General features: G+C 31.0%; 1 protein-coding gene across 2 annotated transcripts in view; it reads right to left on the bottom strand.

Annotated features, from left to right (window-relative positions):
- Positions 1-22,478, bottom strand: part of LOC105566413 — a 61,067-nt gene extending 38,589 nt beyond the window's left edge. Inside the window, exons 1-2 of one of the 2 annotated variants that reach the window (XM_012020401.1) lie at positions 21,327-22,477; positions 8,474-8,581 (exon numbers count right to left, since the gene is read on the bottom strand). The gene's annotated coding sequence lies outside the window, so the exon portion shown is untranslated. Of the gene's footprint in view, positions 1-8,473; positions 8,582-21,326 lie in introns of both variants that reach the window. The other variant, XM_012020402.1, reaches the window with a different exon arrangement.
- Positions 22,479-26,629: the final 4,151 nt, after the last annotated feature.

Raw genomic sequence — 26,629 nt, 5'->3', positions numbered from 1 at the left:
GTCGTCGTGGTGTATTATGTGATGCGTAGCATGTAATTCAAGCCGATAATGAGACTGGGCAGCGTTATTTTTACGACACGACGCGTAGCGGCATCCGCCGCTTTTATATCATTCTATCGTTACTGTCGTATACGTTGCACACGTGCCATTTTGATATTTATATTGCGCTATAGCGCACATACAAAATTGGATATACAAATAGCATGGCGTGACGTAACTATGCCGCAATCACTTGTTTTTTCCTGTTTATTTCAAATGCTCCAACAGGTACAATCACGGTACAATCATATACCCTCTGAAATAATCGTATATCATGCGAATCATGCACTGGTTACATCTAAGACGCGGTTAAATTTGCAAAGAAAAAAAGGAATAATAATTGTATTAATAGTTGTGTCATAATTTTTGACATTTTAATTTTACAATTACTTTATAACACACACGTGGGATATTTTTTATAGATATTGGGTACATGTCATATTGTGTAGATAAATGTTATTATTATAGATATATTAATAAAATGAATAATATAATAATTCCGAGATTTAAACATTTTATTTGATACATATTATTTGATAATATGTATATACATTTCATTTGATAATACGTAACATTGGATCACGCGCTATTGCATTTGTCAGCGGAATTCCAATTCTCCTAATTGCTAATTAATTAGCGAACGCTAATGAGAGGCAAAAGGACCGGAAAACCTCAAATACCACTGAGAGGTCATGTGTTATTTCGAAAACGCGATCACGTCTTCCATATACAGGCGAACGGGCGAATGGTTTTACGAATCCCGCGCGCACTTTTCTTCCACGCGGAGGAACATCAATGGTCGTATATAAGTATATATGGTATCTTTATTATATCGGAATCGCGGGACACGCAGAATTTCAATGGCACCTTCTATTCCGATGCAACAACCGGCCCGGCTTTTACATCGACTTTTACAGCGAGACCTCGGCTTGCATTACACGATGTAAGTACCTGTTCAGATCGCAGATTCCGGCGAAATGGTCGTCCAAAGATTGCCAATCGTACCGATAAATATTACCGATTTAAAGATGACTAGCTATTTTCTAGAAGCGAACGATCCCATCATTTTCGACATCGTAACCTCACGACGCCTTTTTATTGAGAATCACCGCGCATTTTTTTTTACAAGTAGCATTTTATAAATAAGAATTGTTACGTTAAATGCTTTTAACATATTTGTGATACTTTTAACGTATTTATGATCGTTTTTATTTCACGCTTGTCTAATCGCGTTCAGCTCAAGCAATTCTTTTGCATTACTTTAATAAGAAACTTTGTGATCGTCAGTTAATTACATATTTTGTTTTTTACGGCAAAGCAATTTTGCAAATCCTAATCTCTAAGTGCATATACGTATTATAGCGTTAACGCACTGTAATTGATATCGATGTCTCCTCGAGGAGACTAAAAGAGCAGCGATAAAGAGGATTCGCGCACAAAAATACCACATTATGGCTTTTTATCGTCCGCGAGGGGGTTTTGTGTTGTCGGGTCAAGGTGCGCTCTTTAAGAGAAGGGTGAAAGCGGGTGGATATCAACTGTGAAATAGAGTGACGGTAATGGGGCTGCGCGTTGCGAGAGTGGCCATTACAGTTATCGCGAAGTCGCGTCATAAAGGCGACGGTGCAAGCTATTATATATACGTATACATGCATTTTGCACGCGCGCGCGCGCGCGTATTGCATGTACAACATATACATATGATATATAAATAAGGGAAAAAGAGCATTGTATCGAAGCAGCTGCATAATTCAATATCTCTAAAGTCGCTGTGCTTCGAGACGAAATCTCGAGGTCGCGCATACATTTCTGATTACCAGTTTTTCGCCTCCTTACTTCATAAAGCTTTAAATAACGGTACCATTTATCACGTAGTTATCATGCAGTCCTTTCAATCCTTCAGTTAAGCTTGGAACTAATTATGAGCAAGATATTGGTTTATCACTAGACATATTTTTACGTAAGACAATTTTAAACCGGAGGCTTTAAGATCGTTTTAATCTCGAAATCTCACGTTTAAAAGGAAGTCTTTTAAGTTCCGATTTTTGCGTTTGGCTCTGTTTAGTTAGGCGATTTATATCATTTCAACTCTACATAGGTGTCTCGTACGTTGTATATTGAGTTTTGCATTAAAATACTTTTTCTTCAAAGGACAAAACTCGACAAAACAGTGGAAATCTATTCGTTTTCTAGTTTCAATAATTATATGTATGTATTTTTACATGGGGTTTTATACGAAAGTTCTCTTAGAAGAATATCGCGCGACTAAAATACTTTAAAATTATGTTCTCGACTTGTCTTTTAAGAAGAATAAAATATAAGAATTCATAATCAAGTTATAAAAATACAAGAAAAAAGTTAACCTTATATAAAATAAACAATTTAATACCAAAAATATTTTAGTAGTGATTCACTCGATACGTTTTCCTATAGAAAATTTCACTATTCCAAACATGAAACTCCGAAGAGGCTGTAAATGAGTGGCATTAAACGTTTAATTTAAGGTTCTAATTTAAATTTAATTTTATTCTCATTTTATTTATAATAGACCGGTGTTTTCCAATATAACGATATTCCGGTGATGCGCGAATCGCTGACGACCTATTTCTGCACTTTGTCCTAGCTTACATCATTGAATCGCAATATTTTTGCATTTTATCATACGTTTATTTTCCGCATGATAAGGTTTCGAAAGCGCAATAATCAGCGCGAATCTGGCCGGAAATGCAGACATTTTTATTTCCCATGTTGTTCATAAAATCTCAATAGAGATATGAGTTATAATTTATGTTATTTATGATTTATACTCACACACCTCGTTTTGCACTTTAATTGCAAAGTGATGTATCATATCTTTCATAATGCAGAGTTTAACATTTTTTAATTTGTGATGTAATATTGAATGAAATTTTTTTTAATTTTTATTATACTGCGTGTTTAAAAAAATTATCTTGCGGCAACAAATGAGAGAAATCAGTCCAGTTCCCAGCATGAACACGTTTAGATATGACATACATAAAACTATCTTATGTTTTATATAATATTGTATGAAGTATAAAAAAATTGTATAAGAATAAAAAGAGACTATGATGTTAAATATATACCAGATATAATCTATTTATCTTCGTCGCCGGAAATATCTTCGCTCCTTTTAAGAATAGAACAGAAGATCCGAGGACGGGATTATTTAGTTCAAGAGGGTACATGTTATACATCCACCTAAAGATCTTTTTTCTTTTAATTTCAAGATTGACTGTTTTTCCCAGTACATGACTTTTCTTTTATACAATATTGTAGCCAGCATCATAATAAATTTTGTGTGATCTAAGTTGACATAATCTTCGATTGAGATATTCCTCAATGACTGACCGATAAAAAATTTCTTTCTTTCAAACAAATATTACAATTAATGTGGATTTGTGTATCCAAGACTCCATACAAAAGTATCTTTAATTTAGATATCTTGTTTGTTACAACGTGACTCGTACCATTAGCATAAACAGAAATATTTACAAAATTAATATGAAACATATATAGTATATTTAAAAATGCATATAATGCATGATATATTTAATTGCGAATGTTATGCGTTGAAAGAGAGAGAGGGGGGAGGGGGAGAGAGAGAGGGGCAGAATAAAAAGAAACAGAGGCACTAAAAGAAGTGGTTTTTAAGAGGAATTCGATTATATGCCAACTTCGCAAAATTCCTCTCTCTCTCTCTCTCTCTCTCTCTCTCTCTCTCTCTCTCTCCTCCCCCTTTCCCTCGTGTTTATTGAATCTCACACGGAATTTGTTTCGTAAGCAAAAAGCAGAAACCTCTGAGTGCAATTTTCAGCGGACATAACGAGCTTGCCAGCGGCACGCGCCATTTTACGTTATAAAAAAGATTGTCGCTATTTAAGAAAAAGAAACGTCGACGTTACGTGACAAAAAGAAACGAGAGATGTCTGCTATAATAATACTACTTATCAATAATATTTATCACTACTTGATTGTTTTTATTATGAACATTCAATAGTGTCATAATGTACAATTTCTGAAAACTTGAATTTAAGACAAACTTGTTTCGACGAATTGTGTTTTTCCATTAATTAAATAATTTATATAGTGCTACAAAATTGTAAAATATGTACAATATTGTGCAAGATATTAATCCAGATAACAGCTTCGTAATACTATAAAGATTGTAATACACATTAAATAAAAATAATTTCAATTAAAAACCGATTAGTTTGTAAGGAAGAGCTTTGTTAATCGTTAGTCATACGTAAAAATTTCTTATCGTGTAGATACTTATCACAATGGTCACCGAGTTAGAATAAAGCAGGTAAGTAAAGAGGGGAAGTGAAGAGGAAAGGATTAAAACGGCGGAATTTATATCTGTTCTCGTACAAAACAACTACACCGTAACCATGCGAGAGCGAAAGCGTTATCTTCCACAGAGCGAAAATTGCAATAAACCTGCAATTTAGAGCCAGTACAGAAGTCTTGTTAACACCATTTGACGTCGAACAAAAGATCCTTATTCAAGGATTACGATATGCATATATAAGGTCATATATATTCTATATTCGTTAAAATATTCTATATTAAGTATTATATATATTTAATGAATATTCTAATATTCGTTAAATATATACTTTCCAAAACTGTGTAATGATAAAATTTAATATAAATCATATAATTTAATATAATTTATATATAAGCTTAGAATATATTAATTTTGAAATTTTTAAAAAGACAGAAACACACACACACACAGAGAGAGAAAGAGAGAGAGAGAGAGAGAGAGAGAGAGGGAGAGAGAGAGAGAGAGAGAGAGAGAGGGAGAGAGAGGGAGAGAGAAATTTAAGTTGGCTAATTGATGTAGCAGAAAGAAACACATTATTTAAATGTCAGATTATATATATCTAAGTAAAAAATGTTAAATCTAATGTGAAAGCACTTCCATCGATCAGTTTCTACTAAACCAGACAAATTAATCGTACCGATAGTTAAAATTGGGTTAGTGAAAGTGCAAATCTTTATTTTTTGGAAACACGTTTTGCTAATCACGCAAATTTTTTTAAAGTTTAGAGCGAGAGAAACGAGGCAATTCGAGAGAAGGGATGAAGGAAGTAGAAATGCGTTTGCACGTTCTTGCTTGCTGTCGCCTGCTTTTGCTTCGGTTTCCAGCCAGTTATCACTTTCTTCCGTGAAACCTGTCGGCTGAATCTTTTCGCAAGACAAGTCGCAGCGAAACGACATTCAATATTTACGCTCGCTGAATTTTCTATAATAAGAGACCGACGGGGCCCCAAGACCCCGAGATTCCCGTGAAAACGTTAAATATATTCGTTTTTAACTACCTCGCATCTGAAGAGTAAGACAAGCTTTGAAACAGAAAAATAAAATTAATTTTAATATTATTATTATTTGATTATCATTGTAAATATATTCCATTTAACTTGTGCACGTCTTATTTACATATGTGTATTTGTAAATGTGTCTAAATGTAGCCTGTTTCTTTTGACTCTTTGTAATCTTTATAATCCTGTCGTACTAAAACTACATTTGTCATTTAATTAATTAAAAATTGTAATAGCAATACATACAAAAACATTAATCATATAATTATTTCCATTTCCTAAAAATCTCGATCTTACAATAAAATGATTAATTTGTTTATTAATCATCAATATTTTTGGTCTCAAAAATAAATATTAAAAAATTAATTTTTGTATATTTAAAAATATTCTTTTTTTATTAAATTCCAACGGTATGAAATAAATCAAATTGCTGGCTATATATATATTGGTTGATTTTCACATTATATAAAATTTCTACGCGACGATGCTGTTGACTTTTTTTTTATCTATTGTATATTATATAATTCCATCCATTTATTAATTTTTGTACAATAGTAAACTATTCCAAATATTAATTCAGGATATTAAAAAAATTCCTTGAACATAGTATTATTTATTATAGTCAAAGTAATCGAAACGCCGCGATTCTTGCAGAAATACGAAACGAAATCGGCGATGCAAAGCATTGTTGCGCGCCGGTGAAATCGTCTTCGCGAACGCATGTCCTCGAGATGCACAACGGCGAGGACTAGATGCAGCCGGCGTGCGCGCATACGGCTGGCTGGATAATGCGTTCTTATGCGCGAGCACGTGTGTGCATCGCGCGGATTATGCAAGAGGCCAGGCCTCGTGCCGGGTCGCTGAGCGTTCAAGATGCATGTTAAGACGCGCGCGTTAGTCAGTTACGACGCAAGCGATTACAATTGGTATAATCAGAAATCTTAGACGACACACGAAAATAATTTTTCGACTCAACAGAATATAAAATAGATGTATATAATAAAGTAATTAATATAACCATTGTTTGAGAAATAATGAATGTATATTTATAGAATGTGGACAGTACTCAATTAAATAACGTTCGAAATAAATATTAGGAGTTTTTAGTTCATAAATTAATGATGTTATACAGATCGCTAATTTTTATAACCTAAACATTCGGTTGTATAATTTTAAAAGAAAATGTTTCAAGTAAAAGTTGCTTTCTAGAATTCAATGTTGTTATGTTTTTAAGTACCGTTTGATTTTTCACAGTTAAGTCCTCTTCCGGTCAGCAGAGTTTTAAAAAGTCACTTGTGGCACAGTTAAAAAAATTCTCTTTATAACAAAAAATATGCGACATCGACCTTTATGCGATCTCGGTACAAGAAAAAAATAAAATATCATGCAACATTACTTGAACTTTGTATTTTTAATATAGTATAATATATTGACCTCGGATCAGAAAGTGCATTTTCCAATTTTTGCTTTTTGTGGTAAAAAAGAAGGAAAAAGAAAACTTGACAAAGGATATCTCGCAATACTTGCTTCATGTATGCCGGGGCAAAGGATAGAAAGGGATTCGGATTTATCTTTGGTATCTCGTCGAAGAAGGAAAGGAGAGGGGACGGCAAATGTGGAAACGTATCATATTAATCCTATCAGAGTGCCTGTGGCGGTTTCATTGAAATGTCGTTGACTAGCAAAACAGCATCTGGCTTAAATTCTAAATACTTTGACATCGTTTGACAAAATCAAGCATCCCCTTTTCTCTCTCCTTCTTTCTGATAATGCTTTTGAACTCGCGAGGAAAATGAAGAAGAAATGTGGCACATGGAGAATATTGCAATACTTGGGATGTCATAAAGATTGTAAAATCAATTATTAATTTTCTTATTAAATAATAAATTAAGATTTGGTAGTTTATTGTTATGTAAAAGATAATTTTACAATTAAATTTTACCATCGCATAAGTATTAGTTCCCTTGCTGCATAACAAATTAATTTCCATTTGTCATTTCATTTTCACGAAAAAATATATCTGATTATTATTAACTTCAGTTTAACATATAGAAAACTATGTTTTTAAATCTTAAAAGACTTACACACATTAAACATTTTCTTCTTAATTACAAAGACGCGAGAAAAAGGTTCTCGCCCTAAGCAGAAGACTCTTTCTTAGAAGAGCTTCTCAACAACGTGTCACTACTGATGAGACACACATTATATCTCCTTTCCTTAAAGAAGAAAAGACCGCGAATTTAATGTTTGTCTTTTTTCAAAACCAAGAAATGATTTCGACAATCTTGACATAAAATTATTTCTTGAATAAAAGCGAAAGCAATTTTTATAATCTGTGCAGAGCGAAAAAAATAATATATCAACTAAATTCGCAATACGAAATAATAACACAATTGCAATGGCAATAGAGCAAAAAATTATTAAATAATGTAATATAATTAAAATGATATATTAGTCAGTAATTAAAATTTATTTTAAACGAATTGTAATTTAAAACGAAATAAATTCTGTATTTCTATAATTTTAATACCGCCGTTTAATGTAGAAAACATTTTCAGGAACGAATTAATTTGTAAAATAAAAACGTGTTTCACTTTATAGCTTTCGTCAATGTCGATTAACATCAACATTAAATTAATTTGTTACTTTATCCCTTTCTTTCTTTCAAAGGATCAATTAAATCAAACTCAATTAAATCAACATTAAAAGCGATCATTATTGAAATCGTGGAGCAATAATTGAATAGGAACAAGGTAGATGTGAACGTTACTTACAATTAGACAAGTATCGAAACAAATATTGTACATTTAGAAGACGTTGCTAAAAATTTCACGTGACAAATTCGTATTCTTCTTCGATATTTTAATGTACAAAAGTGAATTCCATAGAATAGAAAAGAAAATTTCTGCTAAGTAAAACTTGAGAAGGTACTAAGCTATAAAAGTATGACATATTAAACTGATAATATGCATCCATACTAGACTAGAGTGTATCTTTGATTGCGCCGTTACTCGCGAATCATAATATAAATTATAATAAATAAGCGAACAATATATATACAGAACAAAGTTTAGTAAACAACTCACCGACTTCTCTCGACGATCTGTTTTCCATGACTAGTTCAACCGCGTCGTCGTTACATGCTGTTAATTCGGAGTTAATTCACACCGATTAATTGCACGTGTACTAATCATCTGCAAAACAAGACCACGCTTGTGAATAAATACGCAACAACACACAGTAAACTATCATTCGTTTCATTTAGCACAAACTATATAAACGTACAAATGGGTAGAAGCTATTTTAAGCACAAATATATCCTTTTATAATTATTTTGCATCAATTCATTCATATCTTTACCTAGCTTAAGTATCTTATCAAAGAAAAATTCATTGCTGTGTCATTACCATAAATACTGATAACATTATCAATGGCCTTGCGGAATAAAACAGTCGCATGATAAACAAAGCGCCCAGGATGACAAGAACGAGGATGTCTCAAGTTAATTATTTCAAACGAGCGCAACATGATGCGCATAATGATAATATAAAGATAATATTCATAGAGATAATTTTTGTGGGTGCACACGGTAATGGTATCGATTAATCATCGTCGATCTGAATCACTAGGTGGACTGTGCATCCATCATGCAAGAGTGTTTAATTCCGACCGCCATGTTGCGACAATATCCATCAACGTGTCGTCGGCTGGTTAGGTTGGCACTGATAAGAGAGCTCGACAAAATGCGATAAAAGATATTTTATACTATTTTACGGTAATTGCTTAGTTTGCATGTCTTGAGAAAAATAAAAAAAATATTTTGTTCACATTAAGTAAATTGCAAAATAAATTGCTAAAAAATACAAGCATTTATCTTATTTTATCTTATGTATATATTTTTTCCTATTTTATTTTGTTTCTTATTATTTACTACTTATTTAATTATTTTGTATCATATTAATTATTATAACTAACATTCATACAGTTACCTTATATATTTATATTTAAAGTGATTTTGGAATTTTAATTGTCTTAAAAATTTTTAATATCTTTTTAATTAAATTTTACAATTAGAAAAAACTTTACCCATAAAACGAGAGCTTTTATAAGTCTAAAATATCTCATATATCGACTTGTTTCATTTTGTTGTTGCAAGCTGCTAAATATTTCAGATTTATTGTTAACAAATTCTTTCGTGTAGCAAACTCCAACAACACTGTCTTAACCTCGATCCATTCTCAGTATTTCATTTCAACAGCAGTTGCCTAATACTGAACATGCGTAATCGCTTTGCATTAGCAAGGGCTACAAATGTTGCAATTATACGGTTGACCAATATTGGACACCAACCATTGTTGGTTAACATTGTTGGACAAAAAATTAGTAACGAAACAACCCCTATCAAAAAATTCTCTTTGAGAGAGGAAAGGGCTTTCTACTTTCTAATTCTTAATTTTTATTTTATTTTTAAATAAAATTTTTTAATGATACCTATTGTAATTCATTATTCATTAAATATACATTAATTTATTCACATCTGAAAGTTTCTGTTTGGTCTATCAAAATCTTTAATATTCAGAATCTATTTATTAAACACGAATTATATACAGGAAAAAAAACATATAATTTATAATTAATTTAACCTCAGATTACACATATATGGTCTGTGAAATCTAACGAAAATTTTAAGTCGCTAGTATTCTTGGAAATTTTTCCTTGTTCAAACGTTTATATTTCACAATTTAGCAAACTTAAAGTATGATTTCGCAATCATATTCTACCGTGTTCATTCTTCTGAAAAGAAATTCTTTGAAAAATATCAATTTTTACCAGTTATGATTAAAAATATTTCATTGGATCCGAAAAATTTACACTAAAAAAATAAAATTACATAAACATCAAGTATAAAAATTATCTCGTTCCCTTTATGCTAAAACCATGAATGTACAAATTCTCTCTCTAAAAAAAAGTGAAAATTTCTTTAAAAAAAAGAAACTAAAGTAGTTTCAAGATTATACCATTGTATTCCGAAGCACTATAATCAATCAAATCAATAACTGTAAAATAATGCAAAACGAATTTCACACCATATTCGTTTTACATTTTACTTTTACTTCTTATAGAATCATCTCACGAATTTACAAGACGTGACACGGCGATAGAAATCGGCGCGTGTTTAATCGCGCGTTTTACGGTCGGTGCATTTTACAGGGGGATACGTAATTAAACACACCGATGCAATTAACCGAGATGAACGCGGTAAATGTATTATAAAAGAAACGTCCCGTTGTTTGCATAAGAAGCTCGAGTAAATTCTAGTTCTCGCATTCGTATCAACTTTCCCATACTAATATACATGTATATAAATACTTGCCGTTGTGTGCATTAATTTTTAAAATAAAAAGCATGTTTGTTTGTTCTTATATTTATATATGTTATATATAATAATGATAAAAGATAATATATTTTAAATATTTAATATATAATATTTAATAAATATTTTTTACGTTATTATATAATTTTATACGTTATTGAATTAAAATATTACGTCTTTTTAAAATAGCAAAACTTTCATTCAATTTTCCAATGATCTGGCCTTCTTCCTCTCAATGTAAATTGGCTGTTTTACACAACAAAAAATTCATGGAAACCTGAATGCATTTCTCGCGTCACGCTCTCGTTCGCTCGTCGAAGAGATTCGACGGTCGATCTTTTTATCTATTAACTATTATTACCGTAGCATGATGCTGGTTTTATTAGATCGAATCATCTGTCTCGTTGAATTTTAGTGAGGTTCGTCACACTTTCATAATTTCGCTTACGTTGACATTTTAAATACTCTGATATTTCTAAAACAATGCATTTTACAATATCTGTTGCATGAGCATTTTTTAACACTGTCTTTATTCTATTTACACATTTTTGCAGAATATTTCTTAATTAAAAAATAGAGATTTCAATCATATTGTGTAAAAATTGTTGTAAATTAATTTTTACATAAATTTTTCATTTAAATAATCTTTGTAAACACAATCGAAGATAGTCAAATCATTAAGAAAAAGTAGGTTCGCTATCTTGTATCTTCAAATGTGACAACATTGAATTATACATAAATGAAATTGTTAACCTAAAACCTCGTAAAACATGGTCTCCATATTTATTTGTTGTTTGTTAAATATACCACGAGCGATAACCACTTATTTAACAATCATGGTACTATTAGAACATTTTAAGATTATCAGATAATTAACAAAAAAAGTATAGCGCGCTATTTGAGGTAATTAGTGGTTGCTATGAAATTGTCGCGCATTGTTTTACACGAAATATTATGGGTTTGGCGCGAATTCACGTAATTATAAAACGGACGTACGATGCGTTTATACCTGCTGCGTTTGATAAACAAACGACGAGCTATGTGTATTTGATGCAAGAGTAACGCGGGCGCTAGTCAGCCAATTATCATGCAAATATTAATAATACAAACATTAATGTCGAATTAAATGGCGTTTGCTCTCTCCAATGCATTTCGTAAAAAGCAAACAAAGTTTATCGACCAATTACTATTTTAAACACTTTTATTTATTTATCGAAGTTCTTAGATACTAACGTTACTTGCTTGTATTTCAGTTATTTTGGAACTATATGAATGTATTTATATCGAAATATATGTACAATATATATAACATAATTTATTTTAATAACTTTAAATTCCTTAAAGTCTTTTATATAGTTCCAATAAGTAGAAAATTAGAAGCACAGTTTTAGCAAATGTATCTTTTATTTTAATTTTTTCAAACACACATATTTTTTAACCTTTGTTGATTTCTACGATATTCTTGTCTTTCTTTCCATTAAATCATTCAAATGCAAGAAAACATAATTTGATATAAGTATTTAGAAAAATTGGTTCCTCGAAAGAGTGGAAATCATGAGCGTTCGACTGGATTGACTTTCATCAACTTTCTGAGGGATCGATCAGAAGGATTAGAATCATGGAAGATGGACGAAATTGAAATTCGACTCGCTACCTCGAATATTTACATGATTTGAAGAAGAGAACAAATCTATTTAAGGAAACTTATAGTTCTAAGATTAAAATAAATACATGCATAACCATATTGTTAGAATAAAGTTAATATATAATCTTAGAATATATATATAATATAAAATTTATATTATTATACATATATGTATGTCATGTAAAATCAAAGTAAAAAAAATAAAATTTTTTAAATGTAAATTTTTTAAATATGTCAAACGATGAAAAACTGCGCAGAAAAATAAAATTTTTTCCTTGGAATCTACGACTATTCTAATGTCACACTTTCTTAAGTCACCAGGTTTTCTTAGTTATTTAAAAAGAACAACTAGTGCCCTTGGATACATCATAGCAAAAGCGATAAGCAATGATAACGACGCTGAAAAGCAAGAGATACGTTGCTAGAAACCGGGAAACTAAATAAAGCGATGATAACACGACTAAGAAATGAAGAATTGTTAGTGTGCTGCAGTACGATTTAGACAAAGGCGTTATAAAGATTTTTATCAGAACTCATTTGCAATAAAGGAAGGAAAAATGAACAATTAAATTTTATAAGTTTTAGCTTTTTGAGGTAATACTTAAAAGTAGAAATCATAATACAATACATCTACATAAAATATTTAAATAGGATATCTTATACATATGAATAAACTTTTTGATGATATTCAAATATTCAGATAGAATTGTTATCGCATTTGTAGATATTATAGAAATGAAAATAAAAATTAAAAAATTAATAATTTACTTGTCATTATTTATCGTTACTTTGTTGATTGTTTATGGACTTTTCTAAGATTTTAGTTGACAATTATGTCTAACACGTGTTCATAAAAATACGCATGTACTATATGTGCATAACGTATTATCCCGGCTTTTGTCTGGTTCATCTCATAGTCAAGATAATTAATTCAATTTGAAGTTGCTAAAGTTGCTGGTTTGCAGGCTCTCTTAATAAATTTTTAATTTTCGTAATTTTTCCAGCAATAACAATTTTCTTACATTGAACGTACCGTCCATAAAAAAGACAAATAAGAGGGAAAAAAGGAACGATCAATAATCTACATATTTTTAAATATGTATATAATATGCTAAAAATTTGTTCTTTAAAACTAAAGAGTAGTAAAAATTAATTTTCTTAGAATAAATATAACTACTTTTTAAGCAGGTTTTAAACCCGACTCCAAAGTGAAGTTCTTTGAAACTCTAAAGAATAAGGAAGATTCTGAAATTCTGATTTCCGCTCGACAAAGTCCAATCTATTAATTGGCGCTATGTTGATCTTCCGACACCTCTGAAAACATTTCATAAACAAATTGCAATACAAAGGATGATTGAATCGATAAAGATGTCTATGATCGAGACAAATAAATGCATATTGTCGCTTAAAATGTTTATGAATAATTTATCCATTGTTTGTACTTTCAAAGGGCCTTCGAACCGTCTTTGTGAATTGTGAAGCAAATTTATGTTAACGATGTTCACGAATTGCAGGAAGATGATAATTAAACGACAAAGAGCTTCAAAGAGGATCCGATAAAATGAAGTGATAAAACTTTGTTAAAATATTCAGGCAAGTTTTTAGAAAAATTAACGTTGTATAAGCGTATGTTTGTTAATAACAAATATTTGTATATGTATTAATTATATAATTTATAAATGTTTTGTATAAGATTTCGCATGTACATAATCCTATTGTGTATGTACATACCCATATGTATATGGTATATGTATCCATAAAATAAGAAAGTTTTTTTTAATATTTTATATATCATAGTTTGTTAATTGATTACTTTTTATCTATATATAAAAATATAAAGATTGTTTTATATTATTTTTTTATATTATATTATATTACATATATTTTATATGTAATACTGAGTTCATCAAAACAAAACACGAAATTTTACGTTTAACGAAATATGTCACATTTCCTTCCAATATTCAATTCATACACTGAAATATATTAAGATAAAAGAAATATAGAATATAAAATGCTCACTTTTTCATAATTTTATCTGAATAATTTTACATGTAAAATAATAAGAATTGATTTATGTAAAACAAATTGCACTTTAAAAAGAATGTTCCGTGAAAAAAGAATGTAAATTTACTTTATACAGATAGTCATATAAGAATATGTCGCTTATTGTCTTAAAATAAGAATATAGAGTAGATATGCAGACTATTCACAATACTTGTTATTACTTAATATTAAGGCCACTATTTTCATCATTATTATCTAGCAAAGCGAATAACTGTCATTTTACTTTTAGTTTTTAATCATAGCGTCCGGCACAGACTAAGCTCTCTATCTAGGACAACACGTTCGAAACGATAATTTGTAGCATTCATCACATTTCTTTCGTCTTATTTCTATTTTAAATATACTCCATTTAGTTTCTCGCTCTTTAATGTGTCTTACGAATGGTTTTAAATTCAATCATAACAATCACATTTTTTATTCAGTTATTAACAATCAAATAATTAATAATTTCAGTGTGTTACGACTTGTAAAAGATAATATCATATATTTAACATTCCATCAATCTATATAACAAACTTTTATTTTAGGATAACAATATACGAATAGTCGACACGCTTTCGTGTAACAAATTACGAATGTATTGATTCATTTGTAAAAGAAATCCGTCCATAGAAATGAAAATTGTTAAAAAATGACAAAATATTGTCCAAACATCAAAATTTTCTTCAATTATTTTTTTCTACCTACGCTAAGCAATAAATGTAAGTTTCCACCTTAATGGTAAAATTATCCTCGCATATATATAAAAAAGGGGGACATTATTACAGAAGAAATTATAATTAAACTACGTTATTTCTTACAGTGCAAATTTTAATATGCGTCTCGCAAGACAAGAGATGTGGAACGAGAAAGACCGGAAAATTGCATCTGTGTTGCGGAAGAAGATGGAAGAAGAACGAAGAACACGAATTTTACACCCGATGGAAATCGCCGTGTAATGCCGCGGCGTCGACGATGTGGAGCGTCATAAGGCGATTTTCCGCACGTGCCATCATTGTTTGCACGCTTTTCCTTTACACATATTGTTCCAGTTCGATTTTAAGTCTTTTGTCTTTGCCAAAGTCGATTCACAATGTGTATAAAATAAATCGGTGACGTAATTCTGCCAAATTTTCAAAAAAATGCTGCTATGCTTAAATATTTTGTTATTATTCATATTCTTTAATATAAAGGCATGAATATAAGCATATATAAATTGCGTGAAAAAAAATTAGAAATAAACGTTATGAACCTTATACTTTTGTCTGTAAAATAGCCAGACGATCGATTTATATTGAAAAAAAGAGTCGTACAAATTGTAATATGAAACTGCAAGTAGAACATTTGTATCAATAAAAGAAATCGCCTGTGACAAAATTCTTCTTTGCTGATTATATTTGCAGTACTTCACATGGAAAAATATACTTTTTATTTGTTTCTATTTTCAATTTGTCTGCCAATTTTATCAATTATACTTTATTTCATTTATTTACACTGCCATATTGAAAGCGTGACACGTAGCTAAAAGAAGTCCTATGGGAAATCGCGAAACAAAATAAAACATGCAAAATCAAGTTAATTATGAGATTTGAACAAAGATAAAAGATAAGAATCAAAAATTTTTATACAGAAACACTTATAGAATTTTATATAGAAAATTTCTTATCTTATTTATTAAAAAGTTCAAGATTACGTACATTTATGTGTATTATAAAATTGATATACCAATTATTATGCCTGTGTATTCAACCAGATAAAATATTTCTACTTATCTAGAAAATTTTGCACCGTACAACGGAGATGAAGTCTTTTGAAACAATAGCAATACGAAATACAATAAAGAGTTGCGTCAGTGTTTCACCTAAGTGTTTCTTCGAGGAGTTTCCGTGAGTTGTATCTTGACGATCGCGTTTCATCCGCGTCATCTGCTCGCGCGGGAAATTGCACTCGCTCGGCAAGATGAAGGAAAACTTCGAACTAAGTAAACTACGAAGAAAGGAATGATCGGAGCTAGATGGATCTATAGATTTTGTAGGAAGCTGGACAATTCATTTTGTTAATCTTTTAACATGCTCAAACTTAATGTGGCCACGTATGCGGCAACGTTATTATGATAATCATAATTTTGCATATATTTACTTTCAACTCGAGCAATCGACCGTCAGTTTGAACAAAAAAAAATATCTGGAAAAAATCACCGATTGTATGCCGGGTGTATATCTTTCTTTAGAACGAGCTTAAGGTATATAGACGTGTGCAATCACTATAATGGATCTCGCAGTGTGTGCGCGCGTGTTACGCTTGTTCATCTTAATATCCGCGCTGCTGCGCTGTGGGTGGACGAGATAAAGCCTAATCAAGGAGATGCGGTCTTATCCGCGTCGCAAACTGAGACATATTGCACGGCGAGCTGCGACAACGATACGTGCATCGCATAATGCCAATCATGCGAATCACACTACCCATAACACCCGTAACTTCTCGCGACAACTTTCTCCGTCCTATCGAGCCGGGGATCCTCGCAAAGTTTAATTTACTAAATTTTATTTGCCTGTACGTATACACGAATTTTATCAGCTCTTATATTACGCGTGACTCTCTACTCGCTTAGAGATTGAACTATGACTTCTCGACTATTGTAAATGTCAGTCGGAAAAATTATTTTACAATTAAAGTTTAATTAAATGTTAACTGAAGATAAATTGAAACGCTATTCGACAAAACAACAGTAATTTCTCTTCAAACCGCAATAATGCCACGTTTTAGAGATGAATAGATGTAACGGAAAAAAGGTTAAACGAGAACCCGAGACACATGAGACACAAACACAGTGACCTTGAGTTGCTTCGCTTGCCATATAATACGAGTAATTAGCGTGTGCTGTAATTGTCTGTTCAAATAATGAATGTTCAGTCAAGAATGTCGAAATTATTCAAATATTAAAGCCGGGAATATAATCCTAATTAGGAAACAAACTCCACAAACATAAGGAAATGAAATAAAAGTAATTTAGAAAACACATATATGATTACATTCTGTGTATACAGGTGTGCGAATAAATTCGGTGACAAAATGTATTACAGAAATACTCTTACGCGGATAATTTTTCGTTCCACAGTGAATAATTGAACATTTCTTGAATAATAAAAAATATTGTAATGAAAGTAATACAACAATTTATATATTTTATTTATATGTGATATGTGATGTCATGATAATAATATTAATAAAATACTAAAATTAAAAACAGAATCTCATTAAAAAAATAAACTGCAGGTATAAATATGGAACGACAGCAATTTAGAAAAATACAGTGATTGCGTTTTTGTATGTACAGGTGTGCGTTCCATGACCACCCGAGTATTTATTACAGCCGGAGGGTGAAATAAATGCTTCCTCTCTCTTTCTGTTTTTCTTTATCTACACTAGACAAATAAAATTGCCTGTTATTTTTTTTTGTATTTTCCTCGTGCTTCGATGAGTACACTATTCAAAATCATTGGTACATTTATTTGTCTCATATATGTGCATGCATATGTGTACATATATATAATAAATCATTATTAATAACATAAAAATCGGCAAAAGAATAAATAAAAATAAATCTTTATAAAAAAATAAGTTGAATAAAGGTTTTTTATACGTATATACATATACTATATGCAGATATATTAAATTCCACATGCAATTAAATTAAAATTTAGAGACTTAATATATTTTATTTCATGTTTGAAGAACTTCTTGAGACTTGTCAAATATCAATAAACTTATCTAGTCAAGACTATCTAAATATACCTACATATTCAAAAAATAACACATCGCATTAAGCGAATAGTAGAAGAGATCTCTTAATGTGTTATGAATAATTTACATCCAATACTTTTGCAGTTATTTTAAATTGCCTTATATTAACTAAAACGTTGTATTTTTACTCATGGACGTGTTACCACTGTCAATTAATATTTATGTGAATTTATGAAAACTTATTCGCAAGCTTCGAAAGTATATTATTAATTTTCCAATTCGCAAAGTCACTTCTCTAAAAACAGCGACCCGCATGAACAATTCTATTCTACATTTTTGTCTTTATTTGTTATAAAATGAGTATAGAAATTTCTTTTATTGGTGTAATAACCTACTATTATGTGCATTACAAATTCTTTATACAAAAAATTTTATATTATAATTGCACAGTTTGCAGTGACAATTGAACAGTTAATTAGATGATATTTAGTTAGTAATTTAGATATTTCACTACATATTATATCTATATTGTAAATGTGTGTTGTCGTAGTCGGTTAAAAAAAGATGCATTCGAGAATCAGAATTTCGGCCAGCTGGAACTATTCTCGATCATGCCGGATCTATTTTCAAAGACGCCTGCTATACGTCCCACGCTCATCAAGAATCTTCATAGCAGTGAAAATTTGAAACATTTCTTTTCTAACTTTATTCAAATTCTTTCATAAAGTAATAAATAATGAGAAAAAGTGACATTCTTGTATAAATTTCATTTAAATTGTTTCAAATCTTTATCTAAAAAATATATTAAACGATAAACCGCTGATATACAAACTTAATCTAGGATTAATTAAGTGCAGGTTTGTAATTTCAACGCGCAAATTTTCATACATCACTTTCTTCTTTCTGCAAGAGGTGCGGTTTGTCCTCAATTATTAATTCTAAAATTATGCAATTGCAAAACAACAACACAATAAACGGCCAACGTATTATTAGATATTCCGCCTGGCGTAATATGAACGAGGACAACAACGAAGACGACACTTTAACGACTTTAATAAAAAATTGCCACTTAATCTTAAGCACAATCATGCTTAAATGAATCATCACAATCATGTTTAAATGAATCAATGTATAAACACCTGTAGCTGTCATTTAATTAATATCACCAACTCGAATATATAATAAAGCAACATGTGCTATTAAACGTGTATGTTCGCGTAGTAAACGCTGTAGTAATATGATCCTCAACAACTTGAGTAATATGATAACATTAGAACAACCTAATCTAAAAACTAAAATGCAGTTTTGCTATCGTTCTTCTCTGTTTTAAATGTTAATATCGTCATTCTTCAATATTCTGTATATGTATATTTAAATATAACAAATATCTTCATATCACACGTTAGAACGTTTAATGTTAGAAATTTTCCAGTATCTTTTTGGAGCATTCCTTGAAACAATCATATTACATATTTTGACATGTGTTGGAATTTTGCAATTAACCGCTTCCTACGCTATTATTTCCACGAGCAAACTTCAGAACAAGTTTTTTTTATCGTTGTTCGTCGTCCAGCAAATTGACGTTATTACGCGGTTTATCGCGGCAGACCGCAATTGTCGAAACAAACACAGTTTGCAATTTCGCAATGTAACGCAAATTTTCTATTTCAATTTAGGCAGCGTTCAATTTATTTCGTTTACTTGTAACGTCATTATAACAGTTCACAATTACGATGTTATAATCGCAATGTATGTACGTGAAAGCTTTGCGTATTATTAGCTATTTGCTTTTATATAAATAATTATGAAGTTTAACGTTAATAATGATTTCATTTTAACTTTATTAATAGATCCAGTTTAATTTTTAATTGTATTTTTTATCTGTAATCGATTAAATTAATTGTATTTCAATTTATATATATTTTTTACCTTTAATCTTTATACGTATAAAACAATACCTTACAATTATTTTTTAAAATTTGTAATATTTGTATTCAACTAAAAAGACTTGATATATTTATTTATATAAAAGATTTAAGAAATAATGCTCTTTATATATTTTAAAATATTCTTAGAAGATGGCGTCTAAAATATACGCGTTCAAAGAGGAGGGTGCCAAGAAGAGAGAAAGAGATCTAATTACTTTTGCAGAGAGAGAGAGAGAGAGAGAGAGAGAAAGAGGAAGAGTACTTAAAAAAGATTTTCATTGCGTAATTAAAATATGAATAAACATATGTTACTTTGCGTTAAACTCAGACTTTCCATGAATTATTTAGCGGTAGTTAATGTATCATTTTCTTCGCGAATCAACGATGCAACATGTATTTCAATAATAAGTATAATAAAACGCGTAGTTGAAATGTTTATTTTCATTAACTTCATAACCGGAGAAATAAACGTTTCTTCGAATATCAAATGCAATAACTGCTTTTGTATTTGTAACAGAGTTCGGAAAAACAAATTGAGTCGATCAGTTTATCATGGAGCATTTTATATTTAATTTTCACAACTGAATTTCAAGATAAAACCAATAATTTTGAGTAAAAACTTAGTTAATTAATTTTGATCGATATGTTAAATTTTGTTAAAAATTAATTTAATTTCTAAGAACTGTTTTTTAAATTTAATCGTATTTGTTAAATTTTCAAATGAACAAATTGTCTCTAAATAGCAGTTTTTCCTCTTCCGAAAGTTTTTTGTTTATGTGTATTAAAATGAACATGTATCAAAAAACCACACTAAAAATGCATTTATTAAAATAATGCAATACTCTTTTCGAGCTTATTGTTAAAGTAACGTAATTATAAAATGTTTCATTGATGCTATCGAGTTTTTGCAAAAGGGGACAGATGATAATAAAAAATATTGATCAAAGAAGAAATGTTGTCAGAGAAGAAAGGAGATTTATACCTCACCGTTTGTATAACACAGAAAAGATGTGATGCAATGTTTCCTTTATTTGTGTACCGTTGCAAAATTCTTTTGCGGAATTTGTGCGGTATTTTATTCTGTTTCGTTAACGTTTCAATCTCTCAACTTCAATTACATCTCTTAATTACATTGTACACACATTAAAAGCCTGTTTACTTACTAAAAGAGAAATAAAAACTTTATCAAAGCGGTTACACACCTTTTTCGTAACGTCGCAGCCGAACTTTGTTAAGCGTAGCCGCCTCAGGAACAACACTATTCACAAATATCGCACTCGCGCGAATATCTTGCAAGCTCCGACTTTTTCTTTTCTTTTTTTTTGGCAGAACGGCAGTGTCGCGATACCGCGCAGGATTGAGGAATAAGCTTTGTAAATGTCGACGACAATCGTGAATTTGAATTGCAATGAAACAAGATGCACGATACGATTTACGAACGAGCGTCACGCGATCCCGCAATGCCTACGGCGGCGATGGTGCAAGGCGGGAGTCCCGTAGGAGTGCAAAAGCACGTGGCCGCCGCAATTTTGAAAACGGAGCACACACCACGAGGCGAGACTCGCGTATCAGCAGCTCGCTGTACACTGTCGCGCGAAACCTCCGTCATCGCGATCGTCCGCGCGTTATCCCCTCCTCGAGCCCACCATGCCACTCACCATTCCACGCGCCAGCGCACGCCGCTGATGTGTATGTGTGAAGTATAAAGTGAATTCGTAATCACATGCTACGCTCGATTAAAGGGCCACCTATTCCAACATAAAATTCCCGTTTCTTTACATTCAATTTTTATTAATTAAATGTAATTTATATATTTGCATATTTATACGTTCGTAATATCGGTAATTTATATATTTGTAATGCAACGTGCAATTTATAATGTAGAATGGCATTTGTTATTTAACGTAATAAGTTAATAATTCTTTTTCGCCGATCGATCGCAGCCTTGTAATTGACCTAATCGAGCGCAATTAAGTACTATGGTAATATATATATGTGTGCATGCACATATATAATAGAGGAAGAGGTGTTATTTCCTTAAATACCTTTAAGTGCCGAAGGAATAAGAGGAATCTAGAAACCAAATTTTTTCCAATTACATTTCATGAATTTACTTCACCTTTCTGCGAATTTATTGCGACTGAAGGAACATTTGTAGCTCATAAAAAAGGTATTACGCAGCACATTTCTCGGCGAATCCAATTTCCAATTACTTTGCCGTTTTGAACGCACATTCGACAATGACAAATTACTAAACCGCTGCAGACCTCGCACCAAATGCATATCACGTTGCTAGACATTTTATATTTTATCAACCTTTATATGTATAATTGTCGCGTATGAAGTATTAACAATTTAATATCAAGCACTAAAAAATTGTACATACTTATAAATATAATATCAATATACATATACACAGGCAATCACACAATATAAGTGTACACACACACACGTGCACATACACGCGCTCACACACAACGCGCGCGTGTGTGTGTCTCGTATATGTATATTTTTAGCATCATCAGTTACCCAAGAATATCGAGTAGCATTGCCTTTGTTTAAATAGACAGCTGTGGCAGTTAAAACATCCTCAACATAGATCGGTATATAGATCATCAGAAAGTGACTTAAAAGTAGAGCGGAAGGGCTCGCATCCCTCGAAGGCACAATCTCGAGATAAAAATCGAGCGAGCGAGCATAAAAGTGGCATTAAATTCGAATTGCCCGTATCCTGGCGCGCAAAACTTTACAGGAGGCGGTCGTCTCTGTTGTCATCAAAAAGGAAAGGAAAAAAAAAGACGGAAAGGCGTCGTAAAGACACCGCGCGACACCCGAGATATGTGATTGTGCATAGAGAACATACACACGAAGTACGTTATGTATATCGAATAAATAGAGGGATTTACAACTTAATTTTTACTTTAGAATACAAAATGCAAAATTTCACTTGAAATTTATTTTCGGACGTTTTTATATAATATATGCGCGTGCGTGATGTGTGATTTCTATATGTCATTTTACACATACAATTACGAGAGAGAGAGAGAGAGAGAGAGAGAGAGAGAGTACAGCAAAATAAAATTATATATAAAATCACGCATCCACATAATTTCAAAAAACAAAAGCTATTCTACAGTGTAAATGAAATGTAGTAAATAATGAGTGAATATATAATAAAATGCTTACTTTATAAAAATAAAAAAATAGTGATTTTTAATTTACACAATTAACAAATATTTAATTTATATGTAAGTAAAAACAAATGTGTGATTTTACGAAAAATGTATAGAAAATGTTTCGTGCGCATTAGCGAATTGATGAAAATTTGCATAATATTTTGCGTCATTCCATGACGGCTTTGTTAATTAACGAATCGTTGCCGCAAGGCGTGTAAAATGTTCGCTAAAACAACGTTTCGATATAAACTTTCTGAAGCAAGTATTTTTACAAGTGCAACAGATTTCGCGATTCAACGCGAAAATATAATTCGCGAACAAATGTGCAAACACGTCTGAATATTTTACTTTGTTTTTTTATTGTGCTATTTACGTAAGTTTATTTTTCGTAAATTTTCTTTTTATGCATTCCTAAAAGCATCATGAATCAATAATAAAATATTTGCCAACAATGGAAATATTAATGGAAAAGATAAATGAGTGATAAAAGGAAAATATTATTCAAATAACGTATTTTGTATAAAGAAAAATGATAAATTACGAAAATATAGGTAATTGTAAGAAATAGTTTTTTCAATGCACTATCAATTCTTTATTATAAGATTAAAAAGTATACATGTGTATATTCATATACATGTAACACACACGCGCGATGTGTACATGCGTACGCACGTCTCTACTTTCTGAATTTTCAATGAAAATGTCAATCTCTAAAAAAATACTTTTACAATTATTTATATTACCATTATACATATATATTTATATGGACTTTATTTTCCTTTAAACTCATAAGATTTTATATATTTGGGGAGTTTCTTATATTTCAGATGTTCCGCGAAAATAGGAAATCTCTTGATCGCACGTTTTGTATGCGGAAAAGTGTGTGCAAACATAGAAACCTCGCGGCGAAAATTTGGTCGTTTGATTATTTGCTTGGCAGATCAACTCTCCCGTGACCTCTCGCGCTATTCTCTTATCACATTTTATCAGATTCTTCAAATCGTCTTTTAACGCAATGGATAGACAGATAGTTTCCGACGGACACAGCTGTGTAATTATTAAATTATTATTTAAAAATAAACATTTGTGCATACACACATATTATACTTTTATATATTGTTACGTAGAAAACAGAAAATGTTTTCTACAAAATGCTGTAATTCATATATTATTACAAACGAAAATAAAATTATGTGCCTTATATGTATATTATTAATGCTCATTTAATATATTCGCATTGCGTATCATCATTATGCTTCAACACATGATGACTTCTCCTCTTCTAATACCCCTTAAAATTCTTCTCCATTTTATGGATATGTATGTTTTAACAACAATTCTCACAATCAGTTGTATTATGGCAAAATTGAATTATTTTTCATTCAGTTATATTAATCAGATTTTATTTTAATCAGACTTTATGTTATGTTTGATTACCGAGAGAGAGAGAGAGAGAGAGAGAGGGGGGGGGGAGGGGGAGGGAGGGAGAATATTTTTTATACAATTTATATTATGTGGTTAAACGTGGTTTACGAAATTCGCCAAATAAAAGTAGCCATAAAACAACTATTTTCAATAATCAATATTATATATAATACAAAGTGTCTCGTTAAAAAATGTCATGAATTTGTCGTGAATTTAAAATCATCTTACAATCTGTTTTATCCTTGAAAAATACGCGCATGCCCAACAATTCTTTATCGATTTAACGTCATTTGCAATAAAATTTTCAAAAATTTAGATTTTATTTCTGTGACAAGTAAAAAATAGATATAATAAATAAGAGAAGGTAATGCGCGCTGTGGAAGCTGCGTAAATAATAAATATATATGAAAAATGTTAAATTTGCAAAGTGGCATAATGCTAAAAGTAACATAAATGTCAACATATAAATTTACAAGAATGAACGCGATTTTATCATTGACTGCGCGATTTTCATGCTTTTTGCGATCCAATTTCCACGATGATAATAATACTTTACAATGATAATAATAATTTATGTTGAGAATGATATCACGTGTCGCCGTAAATTTCCTGGGAGATACGTTGCCGCGAACACCCTCCATATACACAACCTTGACTCTTGGATTCGTAAGAGAAATTATATACTGAGCTAAGGTATGTTTGTATCAGTATGAATAATGGGCAAGCGTTGAATATAAAAAATAAAATAGACAGAAAATTAAAATAATAGAAAACGTGAAAAATAAAAATCATAAAACAGATAAAAGCTAAACTATAATAAAAATATACAAAACTATTTATAGGTGTATGTGTATACAAACATATTAAAACACATTAAAGTAAGAATAAATGAACAGGATCGATGAAATTTTAAATCAATTAAGAAATACCAATTGTTAGGCAGAGCTGATCCTTCGTAACTTAATAATATCGTTTGAATTTATTTTGTTCACTCATTCCACAATTAATAAACTGCGCCAATTTTTTTGTTAGACTTAAAACAGTTCCATAATGTATTAGAACAGTAAATTCACATATTTCAATCGATAAACGATTAATCTTTTGTTTATATGCTTCCTATTAAAAATTACTGTAAAGAATTTATTGCGTTTATAACTGAAAACAAATAATTATTATATTTCTCCAATTATAATCTGTGCTTCTTTTGCTTTCAACTGCTGTTTCTTTCACATAAAGCTATAATTCTATTAAAGTTAAATGTTAGAAGATAAAAGAAATTTTTCGTACGACAAATGCAATCTGGATTGAGATTGACGATTGGCGATTGTCTTCTAGCCAATTAGAGCAAAGCAGCCAGCAATTTAATCGACACTCAGAAGCCAATCAACACGCTTGAAAAATTTGTCGTACGACAAATGTAATATTAAGTGCCTGGTAATGCCAGGCAACAGGCAACAGGAACAGGGAATAGAATTTCTGACGCGTTGGATCGGTTGGAAGAAAATTTCCGACGAATCCAACGCGTCAAAAATTCTATTCCCTATTGCCTGCCTTGTGTAATAAACTTTTAGCCTAATACATAAAAGACTATGAAAGATTCACACTGCCCGCCGGTGGTCTATGTAAAGCTGCGTTCGGAAACGTCACTCGAGTGCCCCGGTGTATCATTTTATCCCTGTTTACCATTCGGTGAGCAACAAAGATGGAAATGATACACTAGAGCCGGTATTCATAGTCGATTCTTATTTCAAAATTATATTAAGTGTTGTCTTAGTCCCAGTCTACAATAGATGATTTAAGCCCTAAGCTTTAAGAAATTGGCCAATCACGGTCAAGTATGAGAAGAATGCGCGACTGTGATTAGTCAATTTCTTAAGGCTTAGGGCTTAAATCACAGTATAACC

Source organism: Vollenhovia emeryi, unplaced genomic scaffold (genome assembly GCF_000949405.1).
Source record: "Vollenhovia emeryi isolate VEMERY1.0 unplaced genomic scaffold, V.emery_V1.0 DF939145.1, whole genome shotgun sequence".
Lineage (NCBI taxonomy): Eukaryota > Metazoa > Arthropoda > Insecta > Hymenoptera > Formicidae > Vollenhovia > Vollenhovia emeryi.
The sequence above is the reverse complement of the archived record's forward strand: the minus strand, read 5'-3'. Positions and strand labels throughout refer to the sequence as shown.